Genomic DNA, 19,721 nt, shown 5'->3' with positions numbered 1-19,721 from the left:
GCTTTTAACAGCCTCATCCAGGAATTCTAAGCAAACCTCTGCAGGACTCCTGCAGGATTTCTGGGAATGGGTTTCTCAGAAGGGTTAGAGACCCACAGATGAACATATAGATAACATGAGTTTTATTCATTCCTTTGTCTCAGCTCACTGTAGCAGTCAAGCCGGCTTTGAGGAAAACAAAACTTTGCCATAAGTGCCAAAGCCCTTCAACAGCAGCCTGACAGATGGCTGGGACGAGGGTGAACCCTAAAGCAAGGCACAGGCTCCCCAGGGATCTAATGCTGGACTCCAGCTGTGGTATGGGGTTAGAAGGAGTTTGCTGGACAGACAGACTGAAGCTGAGCCCGCTAGGTAGCCAATCCCATCCTTCCCTGAGCCCATGCTCCTGCCCACAGGTGAGAGTGACTCAGCAGTGTTGGTTTTTATACTGACATCCACATACTTGGGCTACAGAGTCTGCCTCTGGGACAGGCTTCCACACACTTTCATCAGCCTGGGTTAGGGAGGAAAAGGGGGGAGTGGCATGTGCCAAGCTCCCAGCGTCCTCCTCCCACCCCCAACTGAAGCTCAGAGTGGCAGGGGACAGGAGACAGCGCTGGGCTCCCTGAAGGAGAGGCGCGGTCACCCACACACAGGCAGAAGCACACACTATTCTCTAAGTACAAAGTGCAGACGTGTAAAATTCCATCCAGTGATTTTAAAACAACTATCCAAACTGAGACCCACCCACCATCTGGCCGAAAGAGGCTGCAGGTACTAGCCCACCCTTCGAGCCCACCTTGAACAGAGCCACCTTGAGCGAGCCAGTTCTGCGGGGGTTCGCACAGCAAGGGTGGGCTCTGGCACAGGGCTAAGAGCCACATGCCCCCCGCTGCCACCTTTGGTAAAATAGGACAAAATGTGGTACCCAAAGCCCAGTGCATAAGAAGGTAGTGGTTATCATCCAAGCATCTCTCTTCTCTGATCGTACACATCCAAGTACACCTACAAAGTATACCTTCATACACATGTAACCTTTCAGTGTACAGTCAAAACACTTGTAGGTTTGTCTAATTTTAGATTTTTTGATTTTAACCAGTTCCCCATGATCTAGATCTTAAAAATGACAACCTATCCCTCTGGGATTGTGCATCTGTGTACCTCAGAGCCCCATATCATTTCCTCAAATACCACCAGCGAGGGTCAGGGACCCTGAGCAGAGGTGGGCAGGTCTTCCACTTCCAAAGCATTGCTTCCTTCTTAAAAAAAAAAAAAAAAAAAAAATCAGTTTTATATACTGCACCGCATTGGTTCTCAACTGGGTGTGATTTTTGCGCCCCACAGACATTTGGCAGTATCTGGAGATACTTTTGGCCGTTACGACGGGGGTGAGGGTGGGGTTGCTATGGGCATCTAGAGTGTACAGGCCAGGGATGCTGCTAAACTTCCTATAACGCACAGGACAGCCCCCATGACAAAGAATTATCCTACCCAAAATGTCAAGCATGCCAAGGTTGAGAAACCTTATGGTGTTTGGATTGTGTAGCTTTCAGCTGGGGGAAAAAAGAGTATTTTGTTGCTTAAAAATAAGTTTGAGAGCTTCTGCCCTTGGACACCTGCCTGGACCCAAACTATTCAACAACTGATAAAGACTCTTTTGTATTGAGCTTCAAAGTTCTAAGATAGTACAGATTTTCCCATCAGACATTTGCTTTTAAATTCCCATAATAGGTCTTTTGGAGAATCTCTAGCTGCTAGAAGAGCTAAGACCTTGTCTTTTTATCTTTAAACACAGGGTGGAAATCAAGGCCAGGTAGCCACCTAGCAGGACTTAACACAAGGCTCCTACCGAGCCAGTGTAGACTCTAAATAACTTCAACCAGAGAGGGGAAGATCAGATGGAGGCTGAGGGTTTGTCCTGCTGGGAAGCCACAGGTGTTGGCTTCACAGAGATCAGCACTCCATCAGTCAGGCAGAAAGCCAGAAGTTAAATATATTGCTTCTTTTAGGAAGGAAAGTGAACAATGGCCTCTTCATTTGAAACCACGATGGGAATTTAGGAAGTGGCAGAGCTTACTTAATTCTCAGGATGGAAAATGGCCCAGGCTTCAGGGTTAACGTCCTTGCTCTTGTGAGACAGCCTTCAAGAGGTTTTCAATCTCTGCTGGTGAATTCTCTATTTACTAATTCCTATGCAAACCCCAGGGACGAAGTGGCATCTTTTGATGCCAAGCAAAGGGATAATTCGGATTCTGGGGTCAGAGGAATAAGCACAGCTGCCCAGCCTATCACAAGGCTTCCTGCTACCCTGAGACTCTCTGAGACATCTCTCGGTCCATGAAACCAACTTAGGCTAATCCTTCCAGATACAAAGACAGGATCCATGTAACTCATCACACGCAGCTCTCTTTCTGAGCCCAGCTTCACCTTCTGCCCCATCCTCTCTCTTGAGGCTATCGGACCTTCTTCCAGGAGGTGCCCTGCCCCTTGTGCATGAACCATGACGTGTCTTACTGACTGTTTATTCCTCTCCAGACTGTGAGCTTTTTGAAAGCAGGGATGCTGTCACATTCACCTTTTCATCACTAGCATACAACTAGTGTCTGGCCCACAAGGGGCTCAATATTTCATGAACGACTGAATGAGCTTAGCCTGTCAAACATGTAACATGCTTCAAAGTATGACCTCCCCACACTGCGCCTGGCAGACCAAGCCCACCCTCACGCTGTACGTGTGGTTTGCAGTGTGAACATAAGGGCAGAACTCGCTTTGGTAAACACAGCCAAGGAACAGGATAGACTTGTGCAGATGTTAGATCTTTCTCCAGGAACCATTCCATATGGAAAACAATTGCAGGGTGGATAAATTCAATAAACAGCTGCCCTTTGAGGTGGCAAAAGACACACTCTCCCTTTTCAAGTGTAATCAGCAGGTCAGATGACCTTGCCTCTGCCCTTCCAGCAGAGGAACAACACTGGTGTGGCTTCCTCATCAGTCCTTAGAAGCATCCACAAAAAAAGCCCCCCACCCAAACCAGCTGCACACACAAACAAACCTGCAATTCAGATGCTTTCATTTAGACTCTCAAGTTTCGTAAGATAAAGATTCCATCACTCTATAGACTGTTTTCTTTCCTTTTCTTTTTCTTTTCTTTTTCCTTCCTTCTTTCTTTTCTTTTCCTTCCTTTCTTCCTTCCTTCCTTCCTCTCTCTCTCTCTCTCTTTTTAGAAAACTGGCTATTGGGACCATTCCCAAGCTGTAGGTCCAGAAGTGCTGGGGTGGACTCCTTATAAAGGAAGATGAATCCACAATGCACCAAACACTGTCTCAGACCACAAAATATGTCTAACACATACCCAACTAGTTTGTGTACTTTTGTAAATTAAACAAAATCCAATTAAAGACTTAACTGAATTTAATCTTGTCATAAAGTATATTATTGGTCCAGAAAGACACAGAGTCTAACTAGCTACACTTATGTGAAGTGCTGGGAAATTTAGTGAAGGCCTTGGTAACCAACAAGGTTAGAAACCACTAAGCCAGCCCATTAAAGCTGCTGCACTGCACAAACAGCCCTAGAAACAAGGCTCTTTCAATTAGAATGATGGTAGATCAGGAAAGATTGCCAAAAAAGGAGACACCATAGGGATTCTATTCGGTAAAGCAATACGGGTGCACACAACCGAAGGAAACCCTTTCAAAGCAGTTCACCCTAAGGACAGGTCTCACCTTGGAAGAGACTGAAGTTGCAGTCAGTGATCATATAGTCATCTAGATCTAGGTCCCCTTTAGTTTTTTAAGTGTAGCAGGATGTTGGGTGGGAATTTTCCTGTTGTCCTAGAATTTTCACTGAGGACAAAAGGTACTAAGTACCCAAAATCTAAGTTGCAAAGATCCTCCCAGCAGGGCTTCCTAGAGACAGAACCCGTAACCCCACCACCAGGTCTGCACATTCTCTTAAAGTCAGAACCAGTCTGAGAAAGGAAGGGACTTCAGCATTAGAGGGGGTGAGAGTCTATTCCCTCCGCAACCTGAAGCAGAGGAAGGGAGGCTCCAAGAGAATCACTCTTAGGGGAGAGGAGCGGAGAAAGAGAGGAGAGGAAGTGGAGATGGGAAGGACAGATGGGGCAGTTGGATCTCAGGACAAGACTGCACCCTCCCTCCGAAAGGTACAAACTTCCAGTTATAAAATAAACAAGTCAAGGGGATGTAATGTATAGCATGGTGACAACAGTTAATAACACTGTATTACATAGTTAAAAGTTGCTAAGAGAGTAGATCTCAAAAGTTCTCATCACAAGAAAGAAATATTTCTCTTTTTTTTGTAACTGTATGGTGATGGATATTAACTAGACTTACTGTGGTCATCATTACACAATATATACAAATATCAAATCCTTACATCGTATACCTGAAACTAGTGTCATGTCATATATCAATTACACCTCAAAAGAAATAGAGATTTCACCCTCCTCTCCACCCCAAGCAGCTGGGTCACAGTTGCGGGAGGTGAGTCAAGGAGGTCTCAACTGAGTGTGAGACTGAAGCTTTCCAAATGAATAGGAAGCAGCCTATTAATATGAGACCATTTTAAAACTGAAGGTGATATTATGAGGGTCCTCATAACCTAATCTAAATATAATTGCCTCCCTAAAGCCTCATCTCCAAATACATTACATTAGAGGTTAGGGCTCCAATATATGAATTTGGGGGAACATAAACTCTTAGTACATAACAGAAGCCAGAGTCCATACAGCTAGGAAGAGAATCTGCCATCTTGAAATCTCTCTCCTTTTGTTTCACCTGTTTAATTCCATCTTTAACTGGTCCTTGTTTCTAACAAAAGTCCTCTTTTTAATATTTGCAAATAAATAAATAAATAAAACTGAAGGTGAGCAATCCAAGAGTCCACTGACAAATGAATGGATAAACAAAATGTGGCATTTACATTCAATGGAATATTATGCAGCCTTAAAAAGGAAGGGAATTCTGATACATGCTTCACCATGGATGAATCTCGAGGACATTATAGTAAGTGAAATAAATCAGTCACAAGAGGACAAATACTGTATAAGACCACTCATGAAAGATACCCAGAGTGGTCAGATTCATAGAGACAGAAAGAAAGATGGTTGCCAGGGGCTGGGGAGAGGGGGAATGGGATTTATTACTTAATAGGTAGAGTTTCCGTTTCACAAGAGTTCTGTTCAGTTTCGAAAAAAGTTCTAGAGATGGACAGTGGTGATGGTTGCACAATGCAAATGTAATAAATACCACTGAACTGTACAGTTATAATGGTTAAGAGGGCAAATTTTTATGTTACATGTATTTTACTACAATTAAAAATAACTTTAAAAACTGAAGGTATTGATGGCTGTGTTAATTAACCAGATGGTGCCAATCCTTTCCTGATGTATATGTATCTCAAATCACTGTGATGTACACTTCAAACATCTTGTAATTTTGTCAACTGTGCCTCAATAAAGCTGAAAAAAGAAACTGAAGGTAACAGGAAAGTGATGGACTTGGCCCCATATGGTGCTGAGGAATCCACTACCCAATGGGAAAGAAGACTGCACACAGTATAAAGTAAGTGTTGTTAAAATAATTTCTGTAAACATCTCCAGTGAGAATCCTCATTAAACGGATTTCCACAACCTCATCTTTCAGTGACTCATCTTCTTCCCTAGCTCTCCTTCTAGTCGGAAATGGAAGCCTGGATGAAACCTCTTCCAAAAATATTACTTCTAATGTGATTACTTAATGTCAAAGTTGGAAGGGCGTGGGGGCTCTGCAGATGCTTGCTAAAATGGGAAATGGTAGGAACCACTTCTCTTTGCCTCACTTTTACCCTCACAGATGTTGGGGGGTGGGGCGTACAGACAGAGGTACACAACAGAGCAGCAACTTCACATTGCTTTTGTTTTTAGTTGGAGAGACAAAAGACATAGGTGGGGGAAATATGTGGGTTCGAACTTGGGTGTCTAGGAGAAGAGAAGTAGCAAGGACAGAAATGGAGTAAGCAGAGGGGGTTGAGAAGGGAGGAAAATGATGACTGGGGTCTGAGTCTAAGATGTTTGAAAGATATCACTGAACCAGGGCTCACAGCTTAAAGGTAATAACTGACAGTCTCCCTGAAGATGAAAGACCCTATAAGGATAGGTGCTCATGTTTAAGATACAGGAAGAGGAATGGAAGCCTGAGGAATGGAAGGAAGAGAAAAGAAAAGAGATGGGAGCAGGATCGGAACAATATAGCACCTAGCAGAGGGGGGATGCTTTTTTCCATCATATTCAACATTTCATATTCAACAGAATATGGGGATAGAAGATGAGTGCTTGCCAACTGAAAGAATGAATGAACACCTAGGTGGGAGTGCCCAGCATGTGACTGGATACGGGAAGCTGACACTCAGGTGAGAGGGCTGGACTGCAAGACACAGATGTCAGTGTGGAGAGCAACAGGCAGAGTGAAACCCCCAGACTAAAACAGATCCCCGGGGATGTGAGCGAGAATAGCAGTGGGCTGAACACTGATGCCCGGAGAAGCAAACTGAAGGGAGATGAAGAGAAGCCCAAAGATACAGAGAAGGAAGAGTCAGGGAGGGTATCAGCAGCCTTCAGAGTCACGGAAGTCAAAAGTGGAGGGCCCTGAGGTGGAGGGAGTGACGAGTACTGTCAAAGGCAACAGTGATGTTCAGGAAGACGAGGACTGAAAACTGCCTTTGGATTTGGCAATTAAGATGCCCCTGGTGATCTCAAGAGCTCCTTGAGCAGAATGGTAATGAAGGAAGCCAGTGAGCTTCAGTAGCGGCTGGGGGAGAAAACAGAAGGCAAAGAAGGGGAGAGAGTGCACACAGGCTACACTCTGAAGACATCTGGATGAAAAAGAAGAAGAGATGGGTGATGACTTAGACGGCTAAGATAGGGAGGGTGGGAAGGAGTTGCGGGAGGGAGGGGATATGGGGATATATATATAAAAATAGCTGATTCACTTTGTTGTACAGCAAAAACTGGCACAACAGTGTAAAGCAATTATACGCCAATAAAGAGGGAGGGGGAGGGGAGGAGAAGGAGAAGGAGGAGGAGAAGAAGAAACAAATTGGAAAGTACCCAAGGAGGTGCTGGATTTTGAGGATGAGAAGACTTGGCCATGTTTACAGATTGAGGAAAGAAAGCAAGAGAGAAGGAAGTGAAGAATTAGAGGTCGGGAAGCAAAATGCTTGAGGAAGCTCAGGTCTTTGGCAAAAACAAAGCACAACTGTCCTCTGGGACAGATGCGAAGGAACAAAAATGGTGGGCATGCAGATAAAGTCAGGAGCAGGATGTAGTTGAGGGAGGTCACGCCTGCTGCCATTTTCTTCATCACTTCGGAAGCGAGGCCACCTGCTTCAAATGAAGGCATGGGGCAAATGGGGGTCTTGAAGACGATGAAGATTAAGTTATCACTGAAGGGAATGGGAGGAGGAGCTGAGGATCACCACTCAAAGCAGAGGGCAGAGATTTGCAGTGGTGATCTCAGGCTCCCAAAAGAACAACAGGAAACAGAACCAAATACAGCAGCAAGGTCAGAGCGGAAGATCGCTGAGAAAGGCTGGTACATTTTGTAATCAGGAGGTGTCTGAACAAGAGAGAATCAGAGACTGAGGTTAAAGCAGGTGGTCAGGAGCAGATACAGAATATTTGTCACGACAGTTGGCTATAAAAGAGGGGAAGAAATAGGACAGTAGCTGAGGATCAGGTAAAGACTTTTTTTTTTCCATCAACATGACCAAAGGAGAAGCAACCAAAAGCAACTGCAGGATTGCACAAACACCAGATAAGTGAGCAAGCAGGAATATGTTAAGAGGCCAGAGAGGATGAATCTGCCCAGGCAAAGGGTGTAGCCTCTGTGAGAAGAGAGGTTTCCTTGGCAACCACAAAAAGGAAGAAAGATGGCCATACTGAGGGACAGTGGGTACATAAAGATGGAAGTTATTGCAGGATTTTTTTCTTAGCTGAGTATTAGAACCAGAATTTGTGTGAAAGGCGTGTGTGTGTTTGGGGGGGGGGGAGGGGGCGCTTGTAAGTGTAAAGGTTTTGGAGTTGCTGAAAAAACAAGAAGTGCACTTGGATTTTTGCCGAGTACCTAGTTCTACACCAGGAATTCAGATGCTTTCTTTGTCCCAGGAGCAGCACTGCAGAATGACTACTCACGTCTGGCACAGGCACAGCAGGCATAAGGAAGGTTAAAGGTGCAGCTGACTCCTGGTATCACTGAGTCACCACTGCAGTGATGACCCCAGGGTCTGGGCTCGAGAGACCACTGAGTGGACCAGGATGGGCTTAGGGATCAGATAAATCAGCAGGGGCCAGGTTTGGGTCACGTGGATGTGGTGGAAATAACGTAAGGATTAAGTTACAACAGGCTTGATTGTAGGCACACCATGTTTGAGATCCAATTTGTAGGGTTTTTTTAAATCTTCCTTCTCTGTATATAAGTTTTTTGAACATAGGGAATAGTTATCATAACTGTTTTAATGTCTGGTGTGCTAATCCTAACCTCTGTGTTAGTTCTGGATCAGTTTCAATTGATTGATTTTCCATTATAAGTCATATTTTCTTGCTTCTTTGCTGGTCTGATAATTTTTGATAGGATGCTAAACATTGTGAATTTTACCTGTTTAGTCCTGGATAGTTTTGTACTCCCATAAATATTACTGAGTTTTGTTTGGGGACACAGTTAAGTTACTTGGAAATAGTTTGATCTTATCAGATTTTGATTTTTAGATTTTTTAGGTGGGCCAGACAGTGCTAAGTCTGGGGCTAGTTATTCCTCACTAGGGAGGCAAGACCCTTCTGTACACTCAACTCAATGCTCCATGAATCTTGAGATATTCTGGTCCAGTTGGTAGGAACAGGCACTATTCCTGGCCCTTTGTTAGCACCAGGCACTGTTCTCTCTAATCCTTTTGGATGACTCTTTCCCCCATCTCAGGTATTTCTTTATACTGATTAGTACTCAAATACTAAAGGAGTCACTTTGCATATTTCTGGAGTTCTTTCTCTGGAGAGCTGTCTCCTCTCTGGTATTCTATCCTGTGATCTCTAGCTGCCTTAGTCATTGTGGACCCTTCAATCCCCATCTCCTCAACTCAGAGAGTCCATTGGGCTCCACCTGAGAGAGGGGAGGGGGGAGCATCCAAGAATACGGGGGGGACTGCAGAAGGAGCAACCTAGCCACGACCGTCCCCACTGCTGCAATGCGTCAGCCAGACGCGGTGCTAGAAGCAGGAAGCAAACACCCAGATCTAGACTCCAGAGCTTCGCCCTCACAGGCAGCAGCACCTCCCCAAGACCCCAAGAGGAAAAGAGCCCTAAACATACCTTGATGATACCTGTCAGGCTTCCCAGAAGCAGGAGCCTACCATCAGCCCTTTGGATCCATGTCACCCTCCCTATAGGCACTCGGAAGCCGAGTAAAGAGGCTAACCCAAACCCACACAAAAATTCAGTTTTTCAGCACATGCTCCTCCTTCATGTGCGACTAAGTTGTAATTTTGCCTCCAAAATATGCAAGGGATATTTTAATTAATAATTAAGTATTGGATTTACAATGGATTTTCACTTGAATATAACAGCATCTTTAACGTAAGAAGGAACTGGGTGGAGGTTAAGGCCTAAACAAAACAAGCCGGCCCGCAAACAAACCCTGCTTATGGATTCAAGCAAGAGACACCATCTGGCAATACAAAGACAACCAAGCCTGTAAAATTAAAACCACAAAAGTCAACACACACTTTAACTGATAAATGAGAAACTAATTTAATAAACTAAGGTAAATATTTGGGAAAAGGCCAAAGGCTAAGAAAACATCCACATGGAGTGAATCAACGGCAACGTGTGAATAAATAACAAAGAAGACAGCTAGGGCTGCTCCAAGTTGATGGACAGCACTTAGGGCATCAGGCTGGTGACCAGACCTAAGAAAATCCTGGTACAGGGGAAAAGGTAGGGGCCAGGGGCCAATGCTGCCTGATAATTTACAATGTCCAAACTGGCACTTAAAATTCCATCCTCTAGGCATAAGACATTAACAGCAAGTAGCACATACAATCTGCTTTTAAAACACACTTTTCTGGGACCTACAAATGTCTTACAAACATTAACTCATTCATCTTGAAATAGCTATAGGAAGAAGGTACTCACTGCAACTGTATATCTTCACTAAGAACCAGCCAACCATGGGAGCTGGTTTTTGATATGATCCCAAAGGACAGTTTCATGGACCCACTGCTCCCTGGGTCATGCTAGACAGGCGAGTAGACTCTAATGCCTGTCCTGTTGTCCTGCCAACATTCTTATGGAGAGACCATGGCAGTTACACACACATACACACACACAGCCACCATCAGCCCTCAAAAGCAGACACCATGCAGCAGCTGCAATCCAGGCATTAGCTAGATCCTAAAGGGGTGACTTGGGAAAAGATGTAACTCTGGCTCTGGTAAGCAGATTTAAGAAGAGGGGCAACCTATGTTCCCTGGGGTCCAGCAAGCAGAAAACTGGCAAAGCAGTGCCCCCTCACAGGGAGTGAATCATTCCCATCCCATTCCCCTCTCCCCCATCCACGGCTTCACGGATGGCAGCTCCCATCTCACAGGCTGGAACGTACCTTGTACCCTTCCGGAACACAAAACACATGATAGGTTCAAATGCTGTCCAGGATTTGAAACAATGACCAAGAAAGGAGGCTTATGTCATCATATTTTTCCCAGTGCCTTTCAGATGATTCATCACAAAGTACGTGGAAATAAATTGGGTACAGATTTCCTTCCCAAATGGGTGGGTACATAATCTGCATCAGGCTGTAATACAACACTTTGAGGGTGTGTATATGTGTATCGTCTCATGTAACCTTCACAACAATCCTGGGGTAGATACCACCAGCCTCGTACTTTTCATACAAGGCAACTATTGCTCAAGGTCACACGTGGCTGAGAAGTACAGGAAGCAGAGCCAGGTCTACGTGATCTAAGGCTAATGCCCTTCTACCACTGACCCTGCATCTCCAGCACAGTAAGACATCTCCAACAGCAGTTCCCAGAGAAATGGATCTCTGAGGTTCTGTTAATGAAAAGATTAACACTAACACCAGAAATCAACATTTTGGGGCATTTAGGAAGCTGGAGACATCACTAAAAGTGACCTATTATCTAAAAGCCTGACTTCTTTCTTGGAGTGGGGAAAAAAAAAAATGAGGAGAGATTTCTCTCCCTACCCTTCCCTGCAAAACTCCCCAGAACAGTGACACTCTACCTGACCCCGATCTGGAAGTGGGAGTGCCACTGGAGTCAGTTAGGATGTTGAATGGTGCCAGAGAGGAATCTTTACGGTCTTCAGCGAAGGGAAAGTGTTTTCAGTTGACTCCAGCAAAGAAGTGATCCTTCCTCTTAAAAGACAATTAAGAGTGCCCCACGGCTACTACACACTGCCAAGAAAAAGCACTGAACAAACACTCAGAGTCAGCATTGCAAACTGAGAGGTGGAGCCACAGAGGTGTGACGTCAGAGGGAATTCAGACACCAGGGAGGGCTGGGAACAGGGGTGCCCTGGAGAACCCTGCCTGGTCTGAAGAGTTCAAGCTGAAACACTTCAAAAGCATTGTACTGCCCCACATACAAAACAAAACCCACCTGTGGGCCAATTTCAGCCCCTAAGCAGTTCATGGTTCCTGGTTAGAGGGAGAGAGAGTGGACCAAACAGACACAGCCAGCACAGAGTCAATATCCTGCGTGATAGAAAGAGGGCCCATAAGACTGCACTTAGAGTGACCTTGGAGCACTCACAGAGGCAAGTCCAAGAACGTAGGAATTACAGTATCCACTAAGGACATGCAACCCCTGAGGCAGAGGCGTGGAACAAGACATGACTGGTCACAGGTACACGTGAGTAGGACTGGGAAACAGCTCCTTCTGCATCCTGGCTGAGTGTCCCCACAGGGTCCTGAGGGGCCAGCAGGAGGTATCATAGTCCTACTGAATTGTTACTTATTAATATGTTCAACAAAAATCAATGGTTGCCCCTGAGAGCTAAGTTCAGTCTTTGTCAATGAATCCTTCCTAAAGTTCAAAGACCCCTCCAGGTATTGTTAGGCACTCCTTCAGATGTATTCTAAGTAACCATTAGATGAGATGGTGGTACCTAGATATGCAGTCCTTTCTACACAATGGTATCCGAACACTACCGACTCATCCAAGAGTTACTACATCTTTCCTAAAAAATAAGTTATTTATTTCACTGAAACACCTGAATTCATCATCTGAGTTTTCATTACCCAAATCCCTCATAATCGTGAGATCGAGACAGGTAAACTAAACGCTGAAAGCATAAAAATAGTCATCAAAGAACAGACTGGCCAGTTTCAAACTAGTCCCTTCTCTGACATTCCTACCTGCTTAAAACTATCCTATTCTTGCTCACCATGTGAATGGCAGGTGTTCTCATTTTCTGAGTAGCACCTATATTCCACAATACAACTTACACAATTAAAATCAGGTGCAGGTTCAAAGTGAGCTCTTGTAGCTGATTCAGGTCTTGAAATTGATTGACAAGCTGCTCCAATCACAGCTAAGCCCCTGACAAAGTAAATCTGGGTGTCAGGTCCACCACCAATGAATAAGAGGTCAACACTGGTAGAGCCATGCCCAGCCTTTGGAAAACTTGATGACATCTTCAAATATTTTTGCAAAAATAACCCTCTTGATGATAGTGCTGAGAAAGTCAGCATAAAGTGGAACATATCAAACCTTCAAATCAGTCAGAAAAATACACACTGAGTTATTTGATCTGTTCTTGGTGCTAAGAATTAGCATACAGGTGCCGATGTAACCCAAACACTGATGAATAAAAGATGAAAGATACTTTCATGATTTTTGTCATCATTTTTAAAGACAGAGTACCAATCAAATCTTTTAAAATATATATACTATTTTTTAAAATATTGTCTCCAGTTGTAACTGGAACCACTTTGCTTTTTCCTGACCCCAGTTACTTGAAGTGAAGGGGAAACACCTAGAACTTGTCTCAAAGCTAACATTCCCATCCTGATTTTACCACATTCCATCCTGATTTGAGTCTCAGCATTAGCACTGAGTATAGACATTAGCAAGGCCCTTTACCTCTGAGTCTCATTTCTCCTACTAAAAGTGAAATAACTGGAACCCAACCATTTTATGTCACAGCATTTTAAAGGATCTTTTAAAACATGCATTTGGGGTTTTGTCAGCTCTGAAAAGACTACACTCTGCAGCTTTTTTTTTCTATATATTTTTTTCAACTAGCAAACTTCCCAATCGCCAAAATGTTCCATTAATCAAATAACATACGATTTAAGGCACAACGGGGGCATCAAAATTTGGCCAACCATTAGAGCCAGCCTATGTGCTTAGTAGGAACCTGTTTCTCTGGCCTCTTCCCCAGAGATTCTGATTCAGTCTGGGGCCCAAAAAATCTGTAGTTTTCAAAATTCTCAAGTGATTCCATTGATCTAGAATAGATCCCCTCTTGCCGTTTCATATTTTTTGAAGGCCCAATTTTCAGTACCTGGTAACTTCTAATCTAAGGACTCAGATAATAGAAGTGTCTGCATTTACACGAAAAAAGAAGTATCATCAAAATGCAGTAAGAATTAACCTTCCAAAATGTATATACTAAGTCCCCTATGTGTCCAGACTGACCTTCAACCTATTTACTTCTCTAGATGTTTAGTAGACGTGTCACTAACATTTATTAAAACTTAACAAATGAGAGTTCCCACCACGTTCACAAACAGAAGACTCTAGCTGAACCTAAATTTACTGACTGTGTTTTAGATGGGTGAGTCACACAAATAAAAGTAATTTCTTAATAACCTATAACTAGAATTGAATTATACCTAATTACATTCAGCAGTGCATGGACTTGTTATATATCTCCAGATAGTACCTTTGAACTTTTAATGATTAAGCTGTGTGATGGACTCTAATGTAACTTAGAACAATAAGAAACCTTGACAGAATGCACATAACTTGGGAAAGTCTTCATGATAAATTTAAAAGTTTTTGCTTCAGCAACATACATTAAACCATTACAAGTGGCTGTAAACATGCTGCTCTTCAAGCCCCTAGCCAAAGCAGAAAGATTATGTTCAATCAGCCAAATGGTAAGCCAGCATCAAATATAGGTGAACTTCAACTTCACTTAATTAACAAAGGTACATTCCTGAAAAGTGAAGCGACGTTAACAGGTGTGCAGATCTTGTGTCAAAATGATGCTGGTACCTCCCCTGGATCTCAGGACTCAGCCACCATCCTCTCCCTATTGCTAACTCTCACCCACCACGCCCCTGCCTTAGGGTCTTTGTATTTCCTGTCCCCACTTCCCTCAACACAACCCCACGGTCCCTCCCTTCCTTCAGATCTGCAGCTCAAATACCAGCCTGATGTGAACAGAACTGCACACACACACAGTCCTCATCTCTGTCCCCTTGCTCCGCCCTATTTTTTCCATAGCACTTACCACTTGGCATATTATGTTAATTTGTCTAATTGTTTGTGTCTCCACCTACACACCAAATTTTGAGTTCTACTAGAATAAACTCAGTGTCATTAGTAAGTACATGCCTACACACATGCACACATATCTACATCACACAATGTTACACATAAATACTCTGTGTGTGTCCAGAGAGAGCTCTCCTGATCCACTGGATGCAAGCGGTGCTAAGTTAGAAGTATTGCTCAAGCCAGTACATTCTGTAACCAAAGTAAATTCACAGAGATAGCAACTGAATTTCTCCAAAACAACGTTAGAACTAAGTTGCCACTTAGAAAATCAAAGGCAATCTCTGATGTAGACAAAGAATGTATCTTCAACCCTAGACCACGAAGGCCCCTCTCGCCCACTCTTAAGCTCATGCAGGAAGTCATCTAGCACTGAACAGAAATTTCAGACACCAGGATGAAATCCTAATGCTGAAGACAAGTTTCAGGGGAGAAGGAAAGAAACAGGTCTTCCTGCCTCTTTACCTGCCCACTGACACAGGTGTTATTGGTGAAAACCTAATAAAAGGGATGTCAGTATAACTGGCCTGGCAAACAGAACCTCTGCTGCCTTGTTCACTTGAAACAAAAAGAGCAGAGAGCTCTGGGGTTGCTGGAAACGAGATTGAAGCATAATGAAACCAGACTCTGGAGCAATTAATTTTTCTATCAAAAAATTACATCATTTCTGTTTTCCCCAAATCTCCGCTCCACTGAGAGAATACTGCATGAGTGTAATTTCAAATAAAAAAATGAGGCTTGAGAAAATGAAGATACTAGTCAGACTGTTTTGCAAGAACCTTGATTTCAGAGGAACATACTGGTTAATAAGTGAGTGTCACATAAGGTGAATCTGCTGATGCTTCTGTCCACAGACTTCTGAGCTATTTTTGCGGTTCAGCTTTTAGTGCTTACAGCTCTGACCACTTGCTCAGAAGTCCTGCTACTGCCTTGTTCTGCTCAAATCAAGCAAAGGTTTACCATCAAGCTGCCCATAACAGGCATCTCTAAAGTTAGAAACCACCATAAGCTTCTGGGTTTTTGGGGCGTCATTTCCTGACCTCCCTATTTTTATGAGAAAGGGCTTATAACAAAAACCAGCTGAAAAAGTCCATTGTACAGCAAAAAAAAAAAAAAAAAAAAAAATAGAGAAAAAGGATTACAGTTTCAAAAATGAATTATTCTGTCGTGCATATCACCTTATTGTCACCTAATATCAGTCCCCAGTAGAACATACACAAATATTTGTCGGTCCCTTCTCTTTAAATTCTCACTAAAATTAAAAGCGCTGGGTTTTGAAAGAAAAAGGGGAAAAATAACCTAGAAATTCTAAAACTAATTTGGTCTGAGGACCCTTTTATAGACTTAAAAATCAAGGACTCAGTTTGGGTTTATGTGGGTTCTCTGTACTGATATTTGCCATATTAGAAATTAAAATTGAGAGATCTTACATGAGAGTAGCATTTTGCGTAAGGGTGAAGGGAAAGCTGAGAGGAAGCAAGAGAGTAGCACAGACATATATATAGTACCAACTGTTAAATAGCCAGTGGGAAGTTGTTGTATAACAAAGGGAGTCCAACTCGAGGATGGAAGATGCCTTAGAGGACTGGGACGGGGAGGGTGGGGGGGACTCGAGGGAGTGTGGGGGGGGAGTTGAGGGAGGGAGGGAATATGGGGATATGTGTATTAAAACAGATGATTGAACTTGGTGTACCCCCCCAAAAAATAAATAAATAAATAAAATATTTATTCATTTAAAACAATAACAAGCCCATTGCATGTTAACAAAAATGTTTTTATGAAAGATAACTATTTTCTAAAACAAAAAAAAGTTAAGTGAGAAGAGTGCCGCTGTTTTACAATTTTGCAAATCTCTTTAATGTGTGACTTAGAGGCCAGCTGGATTCTTAGATCTGCTTCTGTCTTCAATCTGTTGCAATGTTGTTTCAGATGAAGTATATAAACAAAATCCAGCCTCACATGGAGAGTAGGGGAAAAGAGAGTGTTTTAATAGCTTTTTCCTGTACTTGATTCTACATCAAAACTTGACAAGTGGCAGTTTCTTAACAGCTATTTGCAGAACTTACCTGGTGGCACAGTGGTTAAGAATTTGCCTGCCAGTGCAGGGGACATAGGTTCAGTCCCTGGTCCGGGAAGATCCCACATGCCACAGAGCAACTAAGCCCGTGTGCCACAACTACTGAGCCTGAGTGGCACAACTACTGAAGCCTGCACACCTAGAGCCCATGCTCCGCAACAAGAGAAGCCACCACAATGAGAAGCCCGTGCACCGAAACAAAGAGTAGCCCCTGCTCTCCACAACTAGAGAAAACCCATGTGTAGCAATGAAGACCCAGTGCAACCAATAAAATTAATTTAAAAAAGCTATTTGCAAAGTAGAATCAAAAAACAATCAATGAACTTTTTATACTGTTATGTTAAATTTATTAGTCTATTTTAGGCTTTCAATGGATCCTTGACCCATGTGTGGTTTTGTAACGTTTTGTATTGGTCATTTTGAAAACACAGGTTTACTGAATTATACAGATCCTCCTCCAAATGCTGACCTATTTTACAACATCAAAAATCATAACTGTTAATATCAACAACAAACTCATGAGAAAAGTCTTTTTTAAGTATTGCAAGCTGACAAGCTCATATGGTGGATATAAATTTTCCAAAATTCTACCTGTGGCTTGTAAGATCCAATTTTATCACTGGCATCATACTCACAGTTATTTGCCTTGAAGTAACAAATTCATTTCACTCATTTTAAAGGAAATACCTGACAAAACCCCAAGTCTCCCTAACTATAATTTGTCTGGCATTCTTTCAAGTAAAAATGGTACCCCATGGGGGAAAAAAAAGTGGCATGCTCAACCACACAAGTGTTCTTCCTTGAGACATGATAGTACTGCAGTGAGAAGTGCCTTATGCACACTTCCCATTTTGTCACACAGAATATTATAAAGATATATAGACAAGGGTTAAGCTTAGGAACATTAATAATGCTTACTGCTTCATCAAAGATATTCTTAAGTGAAACTTTGCCCCTGCAATTGTGTGGCAATGAAGAGTACACTGGCTACACCGCTGGTGTAGATGGATGGCTTTGGTGGCTCAATTCATTCTAAGGTGTCAGCAGTTTTACCCACTTCTTTTGCACCATTGGTGCAAATGTCAACAAATTTTAAAAAGACAAAGAACATCTTAGTATTATAAGGAAAATAGTTTTGAACTATGGACCTCTTGAAAATGTCTCTGGAACCCCCAGAGATCTGCGGGACCGCACTTTGAGAACCAAATGAAAAATTTTGAAAAAAAACACTACTTAAAAGTTTATCATCAGCAGTCAATGAAAGTAAGAGAAGTAGTTAGGATGAAGCCAATGATGGTTGAAGTATAACTAGGCAAATATAGCTATCATATCCTAAGCTGAACTCATTTATTTGACTTTTAATTTCTTCCAAGTTCCAGTTTAAGGCCTTCATTAAGAGAACCTACTGATGATGACGGTAAAACTCAGCAAATCTCAAGCTCAGTCTTCCCAGAGCTCTCTGATCCATACCTGGTATTTGAGAAGGTGGTATCCTTCCCAGGTCAATGTCAATCTTTAGGTTTAAGAAGAGGGAATCCAAGGAAAGCCTTGCAAAAAGACATTATCCCAAAAGAAGACAAACCTCTGAGGAGGATGAGATTATACCACCCAAAGAATGGTTTTTCTTCCAAGGTAGAATAAAGAGAAATCATGGAAACACCTCCCAGATAGCTGGATGGCCTAGAAAGATCTCGGACCTCAGCATCCCAGGCTGAGCTTGCGTCTGGGCTCTGGCACTCATTATCCAGGGGACCATAGCAAATCGGCGTCTCTGAGCCAGATTCACCACTTGCACACTGAGGATCACATCAGCCTCAGAAGCTAACTGTGAGGATCAAATGGAATAACATCTAGGATGGCATGAACATACAGAAGGCATCAGTTACGAGGGTAAGAGGCTATCCTGCTACCAGAAGAAAAGAAAACAAGGGCTGCTGTTGCTGCTTGCTCAATTACAGGCTTAGCACAGTGTCTGGTCCTCAGGAGGAGTTCAATAAATGAGCCCGCTGTCATGGGAAAGGAGGAGGAAGCCAACTATGACATGGGACGATTAGCCTCAATCCTTTAAAAAAATCATTTCTTCTTTTTCCATTTCTCCTTCTTTCCCCATTGCCTCAATGCCTCTTTCTCTCCTACCCTGTCTCCAACCTGGCAGTCATTTCCAGTGGAGCCACAGAACTGCCTGGACCAGCAGGAGAGCAGAAGTAGTCACTCATCCCTCAGGCTGAATGTACAGAAAGAATACATTAAAAAAAAAAAACACTAAATTAAAAAAATTATATCAACAAGCTGTCACCAGGCTTGAAACATGAGAAAGGAATACTGAAAAGCAACTGCCATCAGAGATAACTCTTTCCCCTGTAAAAATAACACACATTGAGAGGGTCAGATACAGTGAGAAAGTGTGGGTTGCAGCCTTCAAGCCGTTAACACATGTTTCATCGGCCTGGGTGCATGTGGCCACAATGATTTAGCAGAGAACATAATTATGTGTAAACCAGTGGTTTGACACAGGAAATTTCAGCGAAAATGGTTCAAAAAGAAGATCAGAATCTTACTCTACGCTACAATGCACTGCCTTAGTAGAAAGAATAAGCAGATACCAAAATTCAAGCACGTTCCACATTCTTCCCAGGGGACATGTGCATTAGTTCCAAGTAATAACAGTCTGAAAGAAGGCGGCAAGTTAAAGTTTCAGGGAAGTTTTCTTGACAAGCATCAAATCCACAAATGACAGGTGCTTGGCCAGGCTGCATTTCTGTTTGTCTTTAAAGAAGTTACTTTTTTCTCCCAAACTGGTACAGAATACTTTCAAGTTTGCTTCAGGAACTCTGGGAAAGAAACGTGCACAAAGAACTTTCCTCTTACTATCTTCATAAAGATAGTTCTACCATTAGTTCTTTGGATTTACTTTATTCTTTTAGGAAACTATCTTAAAATTAAACTTTCTAAGGGCAAAGTGTTATGTAATTGTTAATAGGAGATGATTTACTTGTCATTCATGATGAGTGAGAACTTTACAACAGAACGAAGAGAATTATCTTACTCATCTCTTCCTACCTGCAGTTTTTGACTCACAGCTTAG

General features: G+C 42.8%; 1 protein-coding gene across 1 annotated transcript in view; it reads right to left on the bottom strand.

The window, feature by feature from the left end:
• The window catches only part of PRKCH (protein kinase C eta), a 219,740-nt gene that overhangs the window by 124,326 nt on the left and 75,693 nt on the right, over positions 1-19,721 (bottom strand). The window lies entirely within an intron of this gene.

The sequence above is a fragment of the Hippopotamus amphibius genome, chromosome 4, assembly GCF_030028045.1.
Source record: "Hippopotamus amphibius kiboko isolate mHipAmp2 chromosome 4, mHipAmp2.hap2, whole genome shotgun sequence".
Taxonomy (NCBI): domain Eukaryota; kingdom Metazoa; phylum Chordata; class Mammalia; order Artiodactyla; family Hippopotamidae; genus Hippopotamus; species Hippopotamus amphibius.
This window is presented reverse-complemented; position numbering and strand designations above follow the sequence as displayed.